The 17,684-nt window shown below is 45.6% G+C and overlaps 1 long non-coding RNA gene across 1 annotated transcript; it reads left to right on the top strand.

Annotated features, from left to right (window-relative positions):
• Positions 1-267: 267 nt before the first annotated feature.
• On the top strand, positions 268-4,888 carry LOC134155641 (uncharacterized). The gene is made up of 3 exons (XR_009961654.1): positions 268-385; positions 595-746; positions 4,779-4,888. It is a non-coding gene; the product is annotated as an uncharacterized LOC134155641 (long non-coding RNA).
• The last annotated feature ends 12,796 nt before the right edge of the window (positions 4,889-17,684 follow it).

Genomic DNA, 17,684 nt, shown 5'->3' with positions numbered 1-17,684 from the left:
ACACAATTCCATCTTGCACTTTGTAATTCAGCAGAGCTGCAGAGACACCAGACACACAGTGGTCCCCTTCAAGCTTCACCATCACATGAAGCCTAGTCTTCTCCTAAGCAGTAACATGCAGAAGGCTCTGGTTTCCAGGTGCAGATAGTTTGCAGCCTCCAGCTCAGCTGGGGAGAATTAGGGCAGATCAGGCTTCTCCTATAAAAGGGCTGAGGCTCACTAGTAGAGGTCTTTTCTCCCTTTTTTTTTTCTTGTGTTCTATTTGAATTAAGGCTCTTTGAGCTTTTGCTTAAGGAAATGCTGCCAAATTTTGCTTTTAGGGGCATTAATGTACTTTGTATGCCTGCTTTCTTGTCTTGCTAAGGCAAGGAAGCACAAGGGCTAGGTGGGTTTTGTCATCTGCTTGGGTCTGACACAGGCTGTAGTGCCAGGGCTCTTAGCTCTCAATGTGTCCTTGGGGGGTTTTGGTAACCCCACCAGCAGCAAGCCTGCCCAGAGAGAAGGATTGTGGGGAAGGGATGGGTCTGTGTGAGGGCACCAATCACCCTCAGGGACAGCATGTTGAATAACACAAGGAAAATGTCTTGTGTTGAGGTTTAGCTTCAAGCAAGTTGAGTGTTGGTGCCATAGAGCAGTCTTTATTTTCCTGAGTCTTTGGATGAAGAGCTATCCAACATGAAGGTGAAATGGAGGATAGCACCAGAGGGGCAACGCTCTGCAGTGGCTCGGGTTCTTTATACAAATAGGTACAGGTAAACTTTTAAAGACTATGGCTATGAGGAAGAATGTAATTTTCAATGTAACTGTGTCTTCAGATTAATTTATCAAACTGTGTCTAGTCTTCAGAACAAAAATGTGCCTCAGAAGACCACAAATTAGGAGAAATAAGGAAAGAAACCCAGTGAGGTTGCACACTTGAACTGAATTAAGGGCTCCAACCACAAGGCTGCATGGAAAAGCAGCAGGAGACTCATTAACAGTTTGCTGTCCCTAATGGGTGACTAAGAAAGTTTGCTGAAAAGAAGTGCTAGTATTGCTTCAGGACGTCTGACTTTTTAATTGGGGATCTTGGGTCCTCATAAATCAAGGTCAGAGCAGTGCAAGCTGTGGGATACCTGTTCCCAGATCAGGCAATCTGGAAACAAAGACAAAACTGACAAGTTCCCTAGACTGGGGGCTATGGGGGCTGTCTGGAGGAAGCAGTTATGGCCAATGCTGTAGGCTGCCCTGCTGAGTCTTTCCATTATTTAGGCAGAAGAAAGAAACATCCCCTTTTCCCCTCACTTTCACTAAAACCAATCCTCTGTCAGTCAGGGAAGTGACCTGTATTTTTAATACCTTTTTTGCACTTTGTTACTGAGGGCCTTGAGCAAGCTATGTCAGTGCTGATGACATAAGGAATGGATGTAGTTGCAGGGCAGTATAAGCTATTTAGCACATGGGCATGTGTGCTTGGTTTGAGGCAGGGATTTTTGTCTTAATTAAAAAAAAAGAAAATTGCCTTGCTTCTAATGGAATAAGCACCAAGACAACTTTATCTGGCCCACAGATTGCCCCTGCTACCGCTGTTTGCTGAAAGAAAAGCAGATGGGATGAGTGGGCAGAATCCAGTTCCTATGTGAAGATTGTATTGTAGGACCTGCCCTAGAGCTGTAATGCAACCAGACACTGAAATCCAGCCAATTTTTTGTTGTTTCTGCAGTGCTGTCCAAATGTGCTATTGCTATTTTGGCTTAATCTATTTCCCCTTTTCTAGCCTAATGGCTTCTTGACTTCTGGTTAATAGAAAGGGTTAAATTGTTTATTATCTTGGAACTTGATTTGCAGAAAAAAGCTTGGACTTTTTTGTGTTGCATGTGATTGTCAAAGCAGTTGCGATTTCTGCTGCTGTGGTTAATATTTGGAAACAATCTTCAACTGTTTATGCAAAGGGAGTTTGCCCTGTCCTTTCCTGTAAATTACTGAGGCCTGTGGAACCTAATGCTAATGACTAGTCTGTGACTTGTCACCTGCATCTTGAGCTTTTTGACCTGTTTTTATGATGGGGTGGTGCAAATTTATGTGCTGGGTGAGGTTGGAGGTAAAGCATAAGGAATTTTGTGCTGCTGGTATGACATTATTTCCATTGCTTAGTCTGTGGGGACTTGCAGATGTTCTCAGAAATGAGGGAGGAGCAGTATTAACTCATGAACACAGGAATGACATTCCTGTTCCCATCTTTAGGCTTAAACATTCCTTGTAGAATAGATGGTAATGAAGCCTTTGAAGCAGTTCGTGGTTAGCTCTGGCTGTTGCTTTGAAATCTGATGATGTGGTAGAGAAAATCAGAAATCGGTGGTCAGGTCGGTGTGGAGGCTGATTGCAGCTCTGCTCAGGAAAGAGCAGGGCTAGAAAAGGCACCTTTTCCATAGCTGAGCATAAAGACATCACACTATTGCAAAAGCTCATTTATGTCCTGCCTCTTTCTCAATGGCCACTGCTCAGTGGCTTGGAAAGAGTGTTAGGACAAAGCAAAAGTGGTCAGACAGCACCTTCCCAGCTGCTAGTAATCTGTGGCATTTTTGATTTTAATTGTACCCAGTGGATGTTTTTTCAAGGGTTCTGAAGCTTTATGAATTCCTTTGTTTCTGGTATCCATATCATCTTCTGGCAATTGTGGACAGTTTGTTTACAGGGCATTAATGCACATGAATAGAGATGTAGGCCAATTATGTTTTGGTAACACTGAGAAAGCTCTTGCAAATACCTTTCCACCTTAACAGGACAGCACACATCAAATGGTATCTGGCTGGACTTCAAAACAAATAACTAATGCTGATGTTCAGAAAGGAAACGCTGTTGTCCTTAAATAGTCAAGCATTGTTCTCAGATTTCCTGTAATAATCTCTGCCTTTTTACCCAAAAAGATTCCTAACTATGTGGGTCCTGAGACTTCTCTCATGTCTGTGCAGTGAATGCTTGTAGCATTTGTGATTTTTAGCCTTTTTCCTTTGAACAATCCTGTGCCTAATACACAGCATGTAGCATTTGGTGGTGTTGGAGAGTATGAAGTGGATCTTCTGTGTAACCTCCTAGATAAAATATCCATAATGTGGTATCTGTCTATAAAGTTTGTGATCACCAATCTAGTTACACACATGGAGTGATGGCCAGTGTGTCTGGGCACGGAGACTTTGGCTGACAGTGATCTGAAACAGCTGCTCCAAAGCTTCAGAGGGATATAAAATAGGGAACATCATGCTGGAGGAGGGGGCTGGCAGCTCTTTTACCTGATGGAAAGCTACTGCCAGCACAGAGAGGCTGATCTGTGGCAGGAGACATCATCATGGGAGATGAAGATCTGGGACCCAGCCAGAAAGAGCATCCAACAACACCACAGTGGCTGTGTGCCAAGTGTCAGTTGTTCTCTAGAGCTGAATGTGAGAGGCAAAAACCTTTAACCCACAGGGCATGAGTCCTCATGGGAGTGGGGCAGTTTGTCTATTTATTACTCCAAGGTCTGATCGCAAACATAGTTTGGGAGCTTGCATGCATAAAGTAAAAACAAGGGGGAATCCTGCATTCCACCCTGTCATCTATGTTTTTCTACTGAGACTTGTGGGTTTTTTCCACCTCTAATTATCATCTTCCCATTTAGCTCTTACTCTTCTGGAAATTAGTGACTAGCATAAAAAGGGGATGTGGAGACACACCCCAATCAACACTTGCTGGTAATTCAACTTTAGAAGTCTCCTATGCATGTTAACAGAGCTGTGAAGAGACGTAGGCATGGAGATCTCCCCAGTGCCTGGCCAGCTCAGGTGTTAATCCTGCATGGTGTAGGTTCTAGGAGTAGTCTAGAGCCATATATTTTTGTGGGACCTGGCACCTAAATGAAGAGGGGTTGATCCTGCATTTAATTTTTGCTGAGAGCTGTCCCAGGCCAGCTGTGCTGTGAGATGTCAGCAGCTTCACCTGGCTCTCCTCCTGGTCTTTGAAGAACATGCTGGAACACCCTCATCTAGGGTTCAGTGGCATGGTCCTGTGCCTCTGCAGTGGTGGGTGATGGTGGTTGTGTGTCACTAATAAATTGAAGCATGGGCCACCAAAATGTATCATGGGATTTGGAGGCTAAGTTGACATCTTTGCTGAAGGGTTGTCCAATGCACATATCTTATGCAAGTTATGCTTATAAATATGCCATGACCTATGAATACTTCAGCAATGGGTTTGAGCCAGGAATGAGTTGTGCTGAACTAATTATTTATTCACTTAATAGGGACTGATGGTTTCGCTCAGCTGGAAGCTGTGCATAATTAAAACCATGGTCCCTGTCCCGAGAGCTTTCCAGTCTGAAAGATGAAGCAAAGGCTGTGCCAGGAGAAGCTGTGGGAATCCCATGTGCCCATATCAGATGTTCAGAAAATTACATTTCAAAAAGCCTGTGGGCACTCTGTATACAACAGGAGACATGGGCCATTTGGGGCTAGTGTGTATTTAACACAGGCTTTTGTTCATATGGCCACAATGCTAAGTGAGAGGTGGCTGCTGTAGGTCAAGAGGTCCTCCCAAAAGCTGTAAACTAAACTCAAACTTGCAAATAAAAATACACTTAACCCTGGGTGGTGTTCAGTGTAACCTGGGGATGCACATTACCCAAACCAGAGCTGTCCTCCTTAAACACAGCCCAGGCAAGGGAGCCAGTGCCTGTTCCTGTGCAGACGCCATGCCCCAGGCAGAGCAGCATTGATCAAAAAGACCAGGTCTTGAGCAACACCCAACTTTCATCTGTTTTGCAGCTGCCAGGAGCTATTGCCTCTCCCCAGACCCGAAGAAAGACTTGTGTGCCTCAAAGCTTGACTGTTTTTTTACTAATTATATAATTTGGCTTAATAAAAGCTATTAACTCCCTGTACAAATCTTGTGTCTCTTTGAATAGGCTGGCATGTTTCCTAATAGAACCAGAAACTGCTTCTTAAACAGAAGTTTGACCATTATTGTTATTAAAATAGGAAAGGAAATGGAGGCTTGTTCACAACAAAGAGATATTTATTGCTCAGTTTAATTGCTTAATGTAGAGTGCATGACTGAGCATTTGAAGGAGCTGATTTGCAGTTTGGTCACCCTTTGAAACAAAGCCACATCTTGTGAAATTGCATGTTGAAACTCAAAGACTGAAATGGCTTGAGCAGATGGGAGAGGAATAGAAGCTGTTAGCTGAGCCTGCACAATTCTGCTGGGAAAAATTCCTCCTGGAAACACACAGCACTGGGACCACTGCCTTGTCTGGACCTGCACCCTCGAGCAGGATGGGAGATGCTGATGTGGGATACCTGGAGGCTGGCTCAGACTTTTCCCACTCAGCCAAAATGTAGGTGAAGGATATGGCTGTGGAGGGGACTAGGCAGGTGATGGCAAGTTTTGCACAGGTGCAGGCAGGTACCCTCAAGGAAGCAGGGCAGGTAGGAAAGTTGAGCAGGCACATGTGAACTCAAGTGATGCCAGCCCCAGATGTCTGAGCTGTTCATAGGTGTGAGCAAGCACTAGGTGAAAATCTCTTAACTCCTCTTGCCACGAGCACTGCAAGATCTTCCCCCAGTCCTGACCGTGGCCGTGCTCACCCACAGAGTCCCAACTAAACTGTGTTGCCAGTGCCTTTGTTTTAATGGGGAATGTGTATGCTACAAGTTGTTGCATTCAAGTCGAAGAGCAAGTTTAAATCTCCTTTCTCCCCTAGCAAGACCCCACAACTACCTCCTTGACTGGGTCTTGGCCACTTCACAGCTCAGGCTTTGGGGCACACATACAGGCTTTATGGCCTTAACGCAAATAGTGGATAGTTCAAATAAGAATTATCTGTCTGCCCCTCCCCAGTGAGTGCTGAACCCAATATTTCCCATGAGTGACTCAGCAGCGGCAGGGGGTGCAGGAGCTGCCTTGCTCTGAGCTCTGTCATCATGCCATAAATCCAGCATGATGGCAATGAAATAATTTCTTTTTGCATGCCTGGAAAGCCACTTTTGTCAGTAGCGGTACTGACAACATGACTTCAGGGGCTGGGGAGGTTTGACTCGTGGGTGCAGCAGCTCCTGGCCCTGCAGAGGGGGAATTTGCCTTCATCCACCCCAGGAGCCAGCGGTGCATGCCATGTCCATGTTGATGACCAGCAAAGACCCACCCAAAAAACCTGAACCGCATCCTTTAAACAAAGAACAGTCCAAAATCCTTTTCTTAAGGATAAGCGTTTTTCTTAAAATCACCTGAGTATCGCCTGTCCTGCTGTGCCAAGGGCTCCCTGCACAGCTCCTCTGCAGCCAGGCAGACAGGACCCAAGGACTTTCCAACAGTGTGTGTTCTGCCTAAAGCGGCATCTTTGGGTTTTTCATAATGTAACTGTGAGGCTCTGAGCTATTCCCATAGCACTTTTAGTAATCAGCCCTGGTATGTTGAAAGACCCATTTGTCATGTCTCTGCTGGTCTCTTGGAGAAACAGTTACAGGTCAGGTTAGTTACCTGATTTATATGTCAGGGCTGCAGGAAAGAATCAACAGCATGTTTTGTATTTTTCCAGAGTAGGTTGATATTCCCGGCATGTTGAACCCTAGGAGTTCCCTTGCTTTTATGATCACTTGCAATCCCTCCTTATTTGGCTGATGTTACAGCAATTCGAGCAGAAAAATGTACTACCAGCACAGAGAGCCAATGTCTCCCTTAGTTATCTCCCTTCAAAACAATTTGCTTGCCTGCTGGTGTGAGAATATCCATGCACACCTTGTGTGAGGTAGCTTCTCCAGCAGCAAGTCCTAGGCACCAGTTTGGGCAATCATTCCAAAAGCCAGGCAGCAGCATCATATCTCCATGCAGAAAGAGATGTGATGGCTGGCAGGTTCCTCTCTGTAACACCAGTTACAGAGTGGGCATTGTTGCAGAGCCAACAGCAGTGGTGTGTGACTATATGAGCACACTCTGCTGTTGCACACACAAATACGCATGCACACTATGGTGTGGTTTGTGTTCGTGCAAAAGGTGAGGAAATTTTACTGATGGAAAACGTAAGTTGCAGATGTGAACCACCCTGACCATCCTGTTAGAGCTCCCAGGGGATGGCCAAAATGTGAGCAGAGAGCTGGGGGTGTGCCACCTCCAGTGCCAGCCATCCCCAGCGCCAGGGTAAGAGGCACTGACCACAACTGCCACATGGATATTCCCACTGGGACCGAACATGATCCCATCTGAGAGGTTTCAGGCAGATCTTCTCCAGCATGTGAGTGTGCTTGGGAAGGCTGATAGGAAACCATTCCTGATGGAAACAATATCTGAAAGCAGGAGGCTGTACAACTTCCTAAACTCTGCAGGGTGTGTTTGTAACCACCACAATGCTGGGTGAAGAAGGTGCAGGACGAGGCCTCACCCTCACTGCAGCACGCACAGCAGAGAGCAAAGGCCTTTATGCTGTTGATGCTTAAGAAAGGTTTGCTCAGGGTCAGGGCTGTGGGAGCGATTGAAGGTTATCTCACATCTCTGCAAGGGTGTCTCTGTGCTCAGGGTAGTGCACAGGGAGGGCTTAACCATGGGTGCGAGGAGGGGAGCAGGGCAGGGCTGCGGCTGCCTCTGAGCACAAACTGCTGTGACCCTCCAACAGGAAACAAAGCAGAAGCAAAGCGGAAGATGTTTTACGAAGTGCCTATTTACTCCACGCTAGCAGGGAATAAAACATGCGTCAAGGAGCGGGCTGTGTTCCCATGGGCCGTGGGAAACATGGTCAGGTGGGGAGGAAAGAAATAACTCCTAAGGCGTGCAGCTTGCCATCACAGGGAAATGCAGAGGAGCAAATTATTAGCTTGTGCTTTTTGCAAGATGAAAGATGGGCCATTAGCTGCCTATGGAAAATACCTTCCAAAACCTTTGCTGCAGCAGTTTCTCTGCAGAAGGGCTCTCCCAGCACCCCAGGCATCCCGGGCGGTGATGGCAAGAAAAAGCCCCACGGCCGGGGCCGGAGAGGTTTGAACTTGAACTCGTTTATTTAGCTTTGACTTTTCCCTTGCTGGAGTCCCTGGACATAGGCCAAACCTCAAAAGCGAGTTATAGCCAAATATTTTTGAGGTTGGTAATGAGATACCAAAGCCTTACTTAAAAAAAAGCCCTGTCCCACATTTCTTTGCAGCATGCAGGGCCGATGCTCCATGCCTTCAGCAGAGCTGGGTTCAGGGGTCATAGTGCTGCCAGCCAGCTCATGCTCAGCATCCTCCTCCTGTATCTCATGAGCACGGCTGGGTATAAGCAGGCACCCCCAGGTGATCCAAATGCTTGCTGTTTTCACTGCAAAACAAACTTTGGAACACTTCCGTCATTGTACACACATTGCTCAGGGTTAACTGTGACAGATCGCGTCTCTCCCTGCTGTGAACTCCTACTTGGCTGTGGGGGTCTCCCACCTTGCAACAGCTTAAAACTATGGTGTGACCTGCAAAGCCTCCTCCAGGCTGCAGCAGTACACAAACCTGCTTGGGTGCTTGCTTGTGGGCTGCACACAGGAGCACTGACAACACCACTGGCAGGACCAAGTGAACCCTGCTCAGGCAGAGAAACCTAACCTAACCCACAAAATCTGCTTTGCTATGTGATCAGGATCTGGCCCTACACTGCTTTCTCTGCATATTGATGTTGGTTTTGTGCTAGGCTTCCTTGGTGGTATATTTTTTGCACTGTATTTGAATAAAACAGAGCAAGCCTGTGAAAGTCAAGATAAATGTGTTTCAAGATCTTTAGGCTCTGGCGCAAAGCAGCGTTACAGCAATCCGCAGCCTCCCTCAGCAATGGAAAGGGTTAACTGCTTCAGTTTCCCCCTGATACTTGTGGCTAATGCCAATCAGATCTGGAATGATACAAGTAAAATGATTGAAACCTCTGGCTGTTCAAAAAAGCCTATGTTTTAATTAAATTGAGAACTAGCTGGTTAATCAGCGCAAGGACTAATGGTCTGATTAGCAGGAAATGCCTGGTGAAAAATAGACTCACCAGCTGGGCTGGAGGGAGAGCTGAGCCGTGGACTGGGGACACAGCCCAGGGCTGGGGGAGCTGCGGGTGCTTTGCAAAAGGCATTCAGACTCCATCTGAGGAACCCCCAGGAAGGAAATGAATTCTTGATCCCACCAGGGGTCCTTGGATAGAGCTGCCCCCAAGTCTGTTGCTGCCCAGGGCCCAGCTGTGGAAACTCTCTTCAGAGAGCATGACAGGGGACCAGGGGATGCCAGGAGGACAAATGAAACCTCTCATCTCAATTACATTTGAGAGGGAGAGTACAAGGATGGGGGAGGCAGGATTGCAAAATCAATTTGAAATTTATTGTGTGAAGGGAAAGAAAACCAACCCCAAACCGCACCACCCAAGAAATAAACTTTTAAAATTAAAAAATCAATGGAGAAATGTCCTTCTGGCTGCCCCTTCCCCCACTGTGCAAAGCACAAGCTTCCTTCTGATTAAAGCTCAGCCTGGAGCAGTTTCGGTGGCAGGAGGCCAGGAGGAAGCTTAAGGTGCTCTCTGCAGTTTAAGGTGGAGCTGTTTACATCGCCTTCCCCAGCAGTGCCAGTTCTGGCCATGCAGCAGTATCCTCTTGGTTACACCAGTTGCACTCTGGCTGTGTCACTTTCCAGTTTATGTGTCCGATAGCAAAGACAAGCTCTCTGTTCACAGATGCTTGGTGGTAGATGAGCCCTGGTGGGGTTTTGTTTTGCTTGCAGCTGCCTACAGCAGGTTTTCACTAAAGTGAAATAACGTGAGGTGAGAGGGAAGGGGAGTGGGAATAAGTCTTGCGCCATTGCTGGGGAGATGCAGATGGGATGCTCCTTCTGAACAATGCCCACACATTGGAGTTTGCTCAACAATTCAGGGCCAAATTCTCCCTAATATGATCCTGCACTCTGCAAGAAAAGCATCTCAAGTTTTCTCACCCGTTATAGAAATCTCAGCCCCAGCCTCCCTGATAGGGTGTTTGTAATTCACAGATATTAACTGGCACCTATAGTGCTCCTATAACTCAGGGCCAGTGTGGTGTGGTAGCGTTTCACAGTCTTTTAGCTCATGAAGTGGGATGGGCGTTTCTTCTCAAAACAAGCACAAGTGTGCGCAGCACACGTGTACTGGGTACAGCATTAAGCCTGACAGCAGCGCTGCCTTTTTGAGGAACAACTTTTTATTAGGATATTTACCGTGCATTTGATATTATGAGGCAATAAAGGTGTTAATACCTATTCACATCTTGTCATCTGTAATTGTTTGGAAAAGAGAGCTGCATCCGCAGGAGGAGTTGGGACCCACTGGACTTGGTGTTTGCATGGATTTCAGCTGCCCTTGGCTCAGCCAAACCCCTGGGAACAGCCTCTGTGGAGGAAAGCCATGGGAGCAGGGTGTTTTTCCTGTTCTAGTGGGGAACAGCAACCCTGCGAGGTTAAGAAATAACATGGGGTGATGCAAAATACTACACAGGTTTAAAGGAGAGTCAATCCCAGCTCTGAGCACTCCAAAATGCACACAGAAACTGTTTTTTTCAAACCTTCAGTGCCACCCACCCCAGCTAAACATGGTGTTCAGCAAGTTGGCAGAGTGGTGGTGTCTCCCATTCAAATCTAAATGCATGACATTTCAGATCTAGCTAGGTTATAAGATGCCACATGCTAGTTTTAAGTTGTGCCTTCTGTAGAATAAGTTTTATATAGATTTTTCTGGGGGTTTTGTTTAGAAGTGCGTCAGGGAATCAGGTGAAAACCACTGAGCAGCTCTCAAAAAGCCCCAGATCCATCTGCATGGAGCTGTTATTGAGACTGGAGAGCTGCCAGGCACAGAATCTATAAATCATGAATCAAGCCCCCCATTCCTGTCCCTAAATCACAATTGTTTTAAAAAGAAAGAAAACATATTGGTTCTTTTAACATGCCTTTTGGAGTCTATGCCTTTAGGCGCATTTTCCAGCTTTTCCAAAACATGAGAACTAGAAACTTCCTCTCCTTTCTCAGTGAAAGCTGAGAGTCTGACTTAATTGCTTGCATGCAAGAGCTGCAGCTTTATGAAAAATTCCAAATATCAGAAGATTGGTAATAAAATCACATGGTCTGGCAATGCTGAGACTCAAGTTAGATGCAGAATATTCCTTTTATAAGTGTCCAAGAAAAGTATGCACCGCTGGGAAGCTGGTCTGCTAAACAGAAACAGATACAATTAAGTTTTGGTGATGCAGAAAAAGACCCAAAGTCTATGTTCCTTGGTGAGGGTGTTCATGTTGCTGCTCAGCTCCCGTTGCCTTTTGGGTAGGCAGTCACCATGTCCATGGTAACATACATGGGGATTTAACCAGCAACAGGGCAAATGTGGCTGGCACTTTTGCAAGGGCTTTCGCAATGGCAGTGCAAAGCACCTGGCAGGGGCTAGCAGGAAGTGGGGAGATGCCAAGGGGAGTTTGGGGGTTAGTAAAGAAATGCTGAGGCTCAGCCAGCCCTTCAGAGAAGCAGCCCAGTGAAACTGTGTGATATTTGAGACTTCTTGTTCAGGTCCCAACTTGCACCCCTATCAAATCAGTTTTGTTGACCTAGGCTGATCTCCAGGCACTGAGTTTAATATTGCAGCCCTGACTGCAAGAAGCATCTCAGGATGCAGCATCTTGTCATAACTTGGGGTTTCTGCCTGGGCTTTCAGTGCCCTCCATGGCAGTGTGGTTTCCTCTGGGTTTACTTTAGTGGCCGTATCCTCCCAGCCAGACTCGATGTCTAAACAGCACAAGCACCCCCGGGAGTACAACACGCATCGGTGGCCCCAGAAAAGGGACACAGGGAGGACAAGCCACAAGCCACCCTGGCAGTGCCCTCTGCCACCACATCTCCCTGGAGAGACTCCCCACTGCCACTGGAGGGGACAAGGGCACCCTCACAGGGGTTGCATAGGTGAAGCAAAGCATCTTTGCATGGTCCAAACCCGAAGGGACCATGGGGGCTGAATACTCCTCTCTTTCCCTCTGTGTCTGAGAATCCCCAGTTATGGGCCAGTGCCTGTGCAAGCACCACAAGGGCTATGTCTGCCTTCACAGAGAACATCTCTTGCTATTCATGGAAATGATGAGATAATGGCCTGAAATTTTGGTTCCTCTAATATAATTGAAAATGGAGCTAAACTGCAACTCTAAAAAGGAAGTCTAAATTAGGTTACAGAAGAGAAAAGGATATTTGACAGCAGGAGCAGGCTCTGGAAATACAGTCATTGTTTCTACTTATGGGTTTTGAAATGTAAATAATTTAACACCCAGCTAAGCAGAGGAAAATCGGCTATTTTTGGTTTATTCTGAACAAAGACAGCTGTGTATTCTAAACATACAGTTCAGCATTTAAAAAAAAAACAGTAGAGAAATAATGCTGGCAAGAATGTCTTTAGGTATTTAAGACCCAGTGCTGGGGTCTGCGGTAGCTGTGTATTGCAATACACTGGTATCTTTGCAGCAACCTTGAGTCTTACCAGGTTGTCTTAATAAACCCATAAATAAATTCTAGGGATTCATTAAAAACTTCAGCTGCAGGATAAAAGCACTGGGAGAGGTTGCAAAGGCAGCATTTAGGTCTTCAATGAGATGGCACCAGGGCTTGCGTGGTCAGGCTGACACCCAGTTAGGTGCTAGATCTGGAGTCAGTGTGAGACAGATCCTGCTCTCATCAGTGAGATTCCCATGGCAGCAGCTGCTGCAAGATACCAGCTGTATTCAGTTCAAAGCAGCATGGAGAACCGGATTGCAATTCAAATTTGGGTCCCCATTAAAATAATGAGCACTGTTGCAGGCACACAGGCATGTCTCTGGGAGGAGAAGGTGAATCCTCTTTCTTCATAGACCTTAACTGAGTTACTGTGCTTTTGGTAATTAGAACAATCAGGTCTGATTTGTTTTTCTGGTCTCTCACCTCTCTCAAATACATATATATTTCTTTTAATAACTTGATAGGAGAAAGGGTTAAATACCTCTCAGCTGTATAAAATCCCCTGTAAATGTCACTGCTTTCCCAGCCTCCCTTGCTTCCTGCTTATAGACCCAGCAGTGGTTTGAAGAGATTTTGGTGGCATTCACTCTTGTTTTAATGCCAGCTGAAACCAGACATGGTGATGAAACCCCATCCACCACAAGAACAAGAGTAACTGCAGTATTAAGAATAACTGCTGCTATTTCCTTAGTGTTCATGGGGTCTGGCCACACGAGAATGGGAATATGCTGAGACTCCTGAGAGTGGAAATGTTTGTAGCTCAAGGATGTACCCCTGGGTCCTTCGTACTGGTCTAGACTCTGCAGAGAGGACAAAGAAGACAGTGAAGAATTTCTTCTTGGCACAAGAGCCGAGTTGCCCATGCCAAGGGGCCGCAGCTTTGTGGGCTGATTCACATCCACCTGCCTGTATTCCTGCAAAGGAGGCCAGGTCTCCCTCAGAGATGCTCTCTGCCCCCTCCATCCCAACCCCAGTTGGTGGTGGTGGTGGTGCAGTCTGGGCTTGACCACAACAAGACATCACAAGCCTGTCTGGGGAGGCAACCCCTGCTCTGGTGCTTGCCCTGGCAGTGCTGGTGCGTGCCTCAGCCAGCCGGACACATCTGGGATGAGTTGTATGGCATCTCTTCTCCCATGGATGGAAAGCTAGATAATCTCCTCTAGAAATGTATATCTTGGGCAGCCAGGGTTTCCTTGCCATTGCCAGGCTGCCTGGCTGTAAACACACTGCCAAGCTGGAGGGCAAAACACATCAGTGCTGAGTGTTCTTAAAAATCTGGCCCTGGGTGTGGGGAGCACCTGGAAATCTTCCTCTCAGCTCTTACATTAATCTGGCCCCACAGGCCTGCTGAAGCTCATTGAAATTCATAGGGAGTCTTCCCACCGAGTTCAGCCAGCTTTTGAATAAGGTCGGGTTTCTCTTCAGTGGCTTTTTTTGGTGTTTTATTTTTTCAAACCTATGCTCACTCGGGGGGAAAATGTATTTAAACAGCGAAGTGCTGCGCTTGCAGCCACGCTGCTATTGTCTACCCAGGGGTGATGCAGCTCTGTGAAAGGCTTTGTTCCCACAGGGATGTGGTTAGGGGGGATGGCCTCCACTGCAAAGGTGGTCGAGCCCATTTTCGCCTCACTTCAAACCCACACAGAAGTTGCAGGTCCAACTGGGCTGACACAGAGTCAAATATTGTTTGGGCTGCGCTTGTGTTGCATGTGAGAAACTCAGTGAAAGAGTTGGGCTGGTATGCCTAGGATAAGATTTTCCTTGGTTTGGGTGTTGATTTGGGCTCCTTTCTATGCTTGCTTTTTATCTAAGCATACCAAAATAGCAGGTTAGGTCTTACATAAAATGCCTTTCAAGGGAACTCAAAGCACCCCTTGAAGAAGAGCAGTTATTCCCAGTTTACAGATGGAAATGAGACTTATCTAGGGTGGCACACAGTACTGGTGGCCGAGCTGGGAATGCAACCAATGTCCCTTAATGCTGCTTGGTTCTCCCTCCCCAGGGGCACCAAGTTCCCTCATCACTGGTGCTATTCAGTCAGCACAAATGCTGATGAACCGCAGACCTCCTTTTATCCCAGGCCATCTCCTCTTCCACGTGATTCCTGTGGTTGTCATGAAGTCATCTTTAGTTTTGGTGACTGCAAACAAAGTTTTGGGTGTTCTTAGTCAAGACTGTAGGCAAGGAAGCTGTAAACGCACCTGCTGCCCAGCAGCCATGCTCCGAAATACCTGATTTCTGGGAGAATCTCTGGTTCCTACAACCTTCCCCTGATTTCCCTGGAGCTTGTGGTGGATGGGTAGAAGGTCCCTGGAGGAGCCACAAAGCAAAACACTTCACTCCTTCTCCCCAGCCAGCTTTCCCCTCTCAGCAGCATTATCAATCTTGCCTGCTTTGCCCTGGAAGCTTTTTAGACTACACAAGCAAGCTCTGAGTGTTCACTGCTTTTTTTCCCCCTCCCTTTCCTGCTGAATACCTCTCCATCTCCCACCCCTCCTCGGTGTTGACGCTGCTTCTCCTGCCTGCAAACACAAAGATGAGTGAGTCAGCGCAGGGAACACCAAGTGCTCCAGATACGAAGCAGATGGGATTGAGGAGTCTGGTACAAATTGTCTTTCTTAATTCACTGAAAGGCTCTTAAGCCCCCCAGGACTGTTCTCCATATTTTTCATTAGCAGAGCTGAAAATGAAGCTACTCCTTTGAAATCCAGGATTTTGTAGTATCAGCCACACGTGTGATTTTGCCCCATGTTATTAATAAAGATGGTGAATATTACAAATGGTTTCCAGTGATAATGTGCTTGGATGCTGGAATTAATTCACTGGGTGAATTTTGCTTCTTTCTTTGTGCTCCACCTTTCTTCAAATGTCCATAGAGTGCATCATATTGGAATTAATGTCTATAGAAATTGACTTTTGTAACAGGATGAAAATCAATAGAAAATTTCAGTTTCTCTTTTCAAGCTCAATAAGATGAACGTTACGAGCCAACGTAACAGAATGTGTCATAGGTTGAACAAAAATGGTTAATCAAAGTTATCCAAAATCCATGTTTTGACATTTTCCGTTGTAGTGAACTGATCAGATTTTGCTAAATACTATTTCGTGTGACTAAGTTTTCATTTTCAGTTACTTCTATACTTAATGGATGTGTCTAGGGTCCTATAGGGCCCTTCGGGACATTAGCAGCCAGATACGTTTGTTTCCTTTCCCCCCGCAGGATGAACTCTTTGTTTTTCTCATTTTTGGTGATACTCATTCACAAGACTTGCATGATACCCTCTGGCTGGAGGCTCTTTTTGCCTAATGTGATATTTGCTCGAGTAAAATTTTAGATTTTTCAGATACATTTTTTACTAGATACACGTATTTTAGTTGAAAATTCCCAAATTACTCTTGTGATGTTAGCAGAAGCACGAATTGAGTGTTCAGGGAATGTACTTTTTAAGCTTATACTGGAGTTTATTCCTTTCAGCCACATTGTGATGCCTGAGCCAGGGGATAAGTCCCACATCAACACTGGCTAACCATCTAGCTCAGAAAAGTAATACTGAAACATCAGAATCAATCACAATGAGTGTAATGAGTTAAAAACATTTCAAATGATGGCCAGCCCTGGTGAAATAACAATCTGCTCTCAGAAACTCTACAAGGAGAAAAAAATCTAAACTCGTTGGATAAATTATTTGTTGCAAATTATTTCTTCAGGTCTGATTATTAATCTTCATTTTACACAGTAGGCCTCTAATGACCTGCTTGACAACTATGATGTCTGATAGACTGTGGGGATTTGCATGAAAATGAGTTTTGTTTCTTCCCATTCCAGCCATAGAACAGTGAGGATGCTCAGCTTCACCATGCAAAAGGGGAATAACCAGGCACCCAAGCTCTGGGTGAAAGGAGATAATTCAGCTGTATTTTTGGAAAGGGAAAAAAACAGGAGGCACTAATTCAAACACAAAATAATAGCACCTCACGCATAAACAAGCCTAATCAGATATGGTTGCTAAGTGGAGTCATGTGAGTAGTAGATGATGGAGCAAAAGCAGAAGATACAACTCCCAGTGAAAACATGGTGACCCAGCTCTAATAGGACTTCCACTGCTGTTTTCTGTGATTGAATAATCTTTTACCTTTTTATAGCAAGAGTTTTTAAATGTTGGGCCTGTTTCAAGTGTGTTATCATCACCTGTCTGCTGATAACTGACAGGCCTTGGATCATTCTCTGGCTTGTACGTCCTGAATCCAGATAGGTTCGAGCAGAAGATGATGCTCTTGCCAGTCACAGGCAGCTCAAGTAAGGTTAAAAAAGAGGAAAAGACAGCAAGCTTGATGTCCCTCCTGGAGCTCTAAGGGTTTCTTTCCCTGGGATTTGCAGTATTTTTTGGTGATTTCAGAGTTATTCCCAGCCCAGTTCAGCACATCTTGTGCTTTGACAGCTTAGTGCTCCTGGATATTATTACTTGATAAAAACTGGCAACATCTCTCTTTTGGAAGGTTTTTTTGGAAACAGAGCTTTATTCTTACTTGCCTTCTGGAGTGTACTGGTGTAAAACGAGGTGAAAGTGGATGCAAATGTAAGGTGCAAGAAGCACTGTAACACTGCCTGCATGTAGATGGACAATATTCTTTAATAGTCTTGATCTTGTGGTGCAAGCAGAGAAAAGGTTGGAGGTTTGTGTTCTGGCAAGCAGGCACAGGGTGCACATATATGGTCTGTTGTCAGATAAGTTGCCATGGGAGCCCTGTCCAGGTTTTTGGTGATATATGTGAACGTGATGGCTTGAATTGCTACAGTAAATTAGTGGGCTATTGGGGTAACTGCGATCAGACCTCAAAAGGAGACAACTATTTTTTTATTACTTTATTCAAAATACCATTGTCATCACATCAATTTGTGAAGAAAGAGGCAATTTTTGGTTGCTGGTCATCCCATTTACTTGATTTTCCTTTTAATGTTTTGGCAAATGATCTCCCAGCAAAAAAGATAAAAGATGTAATAAACCACTGCCAGCCACCTCTCCGTGAATTGATCCCACTCATTCATGTATTGTTGATCTTCTAACTTGTCCGGAGGGCATATACAATTTTGTAGGAAGTAAAAATGTTACACAAGAAAAAAGGAGAATGAGAGTCAAAATCTCTTCTCTTGCCAGGCTGTGTCCCCTGTGTGGGAAGTAACACCAGAGCAAG

This window comes from Pezoporus occidentalis, unplaced genomic scaffold (assembly GCF_034315485.1).
Source record: "Pezoporus occidentalis ecotype Australia unplaced genomic scaffold, CSIRO_AGI_Poc_V1 ctg8, whole genome shotgun sequence".
Taxonomy (NCBI): Eukaryota; Metazoa; Chordata; class Aves; order Psittaciformes; family Psittacidae; genus Pezoporus; species Pezoporus occidentalis.
The sequence above is the reverse complement of the archived record's forward strand: the minus strand, read 5'-3'. Positions and strand labels throughout refer to the sequence as shown.